Source organism: Leucopleurus acutus (genome assembly GCF_964270905.1).
Source record: "Leucopleurus acutus genome assembly, chromosome: 5".
NCBI classification, from domain to species: domain Eukaryota; kingdom Metazoa; phylum Chordata; class Mammalia; order Artiodactyla; family Delphinidae; genus Leucopleurus; species Leucopleurus acutus.
Window position 1 is genome coordinate 11844673 of NC_139147.1, and position 4316 is coordinate 11848988.

The 4316-nt window shown below is 43.9% G+C and overlaps 1 pseudogene across 1 annotated transcript; it reads left to right on the plus strand.

Annotated features, from left to right (window-relative positions):
* The first annotated feature begins 2462 nt into the window (after positions 1-2462).
* LOC309962009 (mortality factor 4-like protein 1) lies at positions 2463-3334 on the plus strand (annotated as a pseudogene). Its single transcript has one exon. The product of its transcript is annotated as a mortality factor 4-like protein 1 (transcript).
* The last annotated feature ends 982 nt before the right edge of the window (positions 3335-4316 follow it).

Consider the following 4316-nt stretch of genomic DNA (forward strand, 5'->3'; position numbering starts at 1 on the left):
CTCCCCGAGAGGTGGAGCAAGTCTTTAGTGCGGGTGCGCGCGCCGAGCGCCGGCCCCCAGCGGAAAGCTCGGGCCCGGGCGGGGCGGGGACACCAGATCTTGGTAATTTACCCAGATTTATTAAGACGGCGCCTTCCGCCGCCACCCCTCTTCCATGTAAGCTCCACTGGGGAAGAGAGAAAGGATTTTGGCTGTTGTGTTTACAGCAGGGCTGGAACAGTGCCTGTCACTTAGAACAATACCTAGCACATTTAATCTACTCAATAAAAATGTGTTGAATGAATGAATGAACGAAAGACCGAACGGTCTCTCTCCTGCACCACCCCCTCTTTACTAGTTCCACAAATTGCTCAGATCATAATTCTCCAATCAATAAAACAGGGATAAAAATAGCTATCATTGAGTCGTAAAAGCTTGGTATAGTTCCAGGCTCAAGCAGAACTTTGTAAACATGGTAAATATTGGCTCCCTCCCCCTTCTCTGTGGGTGTTTCCTCTGTGCTCCTGGTTGCCCAGTCCTCCACCGATCAACGTCTTTGGGGGTAGGTAGAGAGGAAAGACAGTCCCTCATTATTTTGTTTACCTATCATTTATATCCCATCAATTTCCAAAATAGAACATGAGGTAGCTTTCAGTAAAATGTATGTAAATTAAAAAAAAATTATTTCTATTTATGTTTTGGCCGTGCCCAGGGGCATGCCAGATGCAGGATGCTAGTACCCCAACCATGGTTGGAACCGTGCCCCCAGAAATGGAAGGGCGGATTCGTAACCACTGGACCGCCAGGGAAGTCCCAAATGTATGTATATTTTAAACATTAAAGCTACTGAAATATACATGTTAAAATCCTTTTGAAGGAGGAGAAGAAAAAGAAAAACAACTAACCATCTAGGTAATTCTAATTGAGAATTCAGTTTCACTTTCAGTTTTCTGACAAGGAAGGAGTACGATGTTTCACACTTTTTGTAGATGTTAAAAAAGAACATTTTCATCCATCAAATTAACTAACATTGGCTGTTGCCCCTCTGTACGAAAGGCACAGAGACGATCATAAGAGGATGTCAGACTGCTTCACATGTTACTCTTACTCTTCATTCAAGAGGAACAGAGTTCCCACCAGTCCCATAAAACTCGACGGGAACTCATCATGGGGCCTTGGTCCTCACAAAAGACATTCAACATTGAAAATATTTTCAGCAGCAGTTTAAGAGAAGATGCAGAAATAGTCTCTGAAAGTGGAGGAAAGCCAATTCAAAATTGCATGTACCTTTTTATAAAGACATATGCACATATTACAACTAAAAATATATCAAAATGTTAACTATGACTAATTGAAGATTGGGTGATTATATATGATTATTTTTTTCTTTTTACTTTCTAAATTTTCTAGGTAAAAATTTTTACTTATACAATCAGGGAAAAGATTCGCTTAAAAACAAATGCTGGACTTCCCTGGTGGCACAGAGGTTAAGAATCCACCTGCCAATGCAGGGGACATGGGTTCGAGCCCTGGTCCAGGAAGATCCCACATGCCGTGGAGCAACTAAGCCCGTGTGCCACAACTACTGAGCCTGTGCTCTAGAGCCTGTGTGCCACGACTACTGAGCCCACGTGCCACAACTACTGAAGCCCACGTGCCTAGAGCCCATGCTCCGCAGCAAGAGAAACCACCGCAATGAGAAGCCTGTGCACCTCAACAAAGAGTAGTCCCCGCTCTCTGCAACTAGAGAAAACCCACGTGCAGCAACAAAGACCCAACACAGCCGAAAGTTAAAAAACAAAAACAAAAACAAAAAACAAATGCTGTCCACCCCAAGATGTAAAGAGTTTAGTATTTGTCACTCCACTCTTCACAAGAGAAAAGCTGAACCAATGGTAAAATCAACTCTTCTTAGATCCATTAGTGAATGGAGGTCACAGGGCAAACTGCAGCCCCCAAAACTGGAGAGAGGGGCAAATGCAGAGAATCAGTAGACAAGGAGCAGAAGCCTCAGAAAACAGGAAAACAAACCGTGCTTGACTTACTGCTGGAGGCTGAGCATGGACTAGCTTGAGAGTTAAAAACTCCTGGGGCGGGGCGGGGGGGCCTTCCCTGATGGCGCAGTGGTTGAGAGTCTGCCTGCCGATGCAGGACACAAGGGTTCGTGCCCCGGTCCGATTAGATGCCGCGGAGCGGCTGGGCCCGTGAACCATGGCCGCTGAGCCTGCCGCGTCCGCCTGTGCTCCGCAACAAACTCCTGGGGAAAAATCGGCCCGGATGTAGAGCTGGAGGTGCCTGAAGGCGTGTCTGACGCGGAGCTGGGCGGGGTAGAGAGCAGGGGACAGTAGTCGTCGGGATGGTGGGAGAAGGAGGAGGGGGCGGCAATCACTTAAAATTGGTGCCGAAGCAGGACCGGAAGCCTAAATTCCAGGAGGATGAGAGAGTGCTGTGCTTACGTGGACCTCTTCTTTATGAAGCAAAGTGTGTATAGGTGGCCATAAAGGGTAAACAGGTGAAATACTTTATACATTACAGTGGTTGGAATAAAAATCGAGATGAATGGGTTCCAGAAAGCGGAGTACTCAAATACGCGGACACCAATTTGCAGAAACAACAAGAACTTCAAAAAGCCAGCCAGGAGCAGTATGCAGAGGGGAAGATGAGAGGGGCTGCCCCTGGAAAGGAGACTTCTGGTCTGCAACAGAAAAGTGTTGACGTGAAAACAAAAAAGAACCAACAGAAAACACCTGGAAATGGAGATGGTGGTAGCACCAGTGAGACACCTCAGCCTCCTACAAGAAAAGGGCCCGAGGAGACCCGATTGTTGAAAATGAGGAAATATTCATGAACAGAGTTGAAGTTAAAGATTCCTGAAGAACTAAAACCATGGCTTGTTGATGACTAGGACTTAATTACCCGGCAAAAACAGCTCTTTTATCTTCCTGCCAAGAAGAATGTGGATTCCATTCTAGAGGATTTTGCAAATTATGAGAAATCTCGAGGAAACACAGATAATGAGTATGCTGTTAATGAAACTGTGGCAGGGATAAAGGAATACTTCAGTGCAATGTTGGGCACCCAGCTACTCTACAAATTTGAGAGACCACAGTATGCTGAAGTTCTCGCAGATCACCCCGATATGCCTACGTCCCCGGTGTACAGAGTGCCACATCTACTGAGATTATTTGTACGTATCGGAGCAATGTTGGCCTATACACCTCTGGATGAGAAGAGCCTTGCTGTATTACTGAATTATCTTCATGATTTCCTAAAATACCTGGCAAAGAACTCTGCAACTTTGTTTAGTGCCACTGATTATGAAGTGGCTTCTGAATACCATCGGAAAGCTGTGTGAGGTGCTTATACTCACTCTTGTTTGGATCTCTGTAAACACATTTTTGTTTCTTAGTGCTTCTCTTGTACAAATGATGCACTTTGGAAATGTTACTGTATAACAGAAGTGATGTTTGTTTTCTGTTTGATTTTAAACAGCAAATAAAAGGGGTTACAGCTCCTTTTTTCTTTTCTTTTCTTTTCTTTTTTTTCATTTCAAAGTTGCTACCAGTGTATTCAATGATGGACAACAGAGAGACGTACTGTAGAGTGTTTTATTGCTTAGTTGACAAAGCTGCTTTTGAATGCTGGTGGTTTTATTCCTTTGACACTACACACTTTATAATATGTTAATACTATATGACAAAATGCTAGTTCCTAGTGCCTAAGGTTCAATTCAGTGTGTATAACTGAACACACTCACCCGTTTGTGCTCCCCCTTTTTTTTATGGTGCTGACAGTAAAGACCCCGTCCTTTGCAAGTCCTCTATGTTGTTCCTTAGGCATTTTATCTTTGCTCAGATTGTCAGAGAATGGTGGCTTGTTTCATGGTTTTCGTATTTGTGTCTAATGCACATTTTAACATGATAGACGCCATACATTGTGTAGCTACCGTTTTCTGGAAAAGTCAATCTTTTAGAAATTGTTTTTCAGAACTTCAATAAATTTTTTCTCTAAATTTCAACAAAACAAAACAAAACAAACCTCCAAAACTCCTGGGGACCCAGTCTTAGCGGGGTCCTCCTACTTTCTTGAGCTTTTCACACAGGTGCCCCACCAGAAGGAAGAGAAAGTTTCCTTCCCGTTTAGACACAGGGAGGTGAAAAGTAACCATCTGAAATACACTGAGAGTGTTCTGTTTAAAAAAAAAAAAAGCCTGCTTTCAAGGGGAATTATTTTAGCCAAGTCTACTGTGACCCAGCTCAAAGGCGATTAGACAACTCAGCCCCCTCAAACCTTCCTGTCATAAGGGGAGGAAAAACAGAGGGACAGAGGCTAAGAAA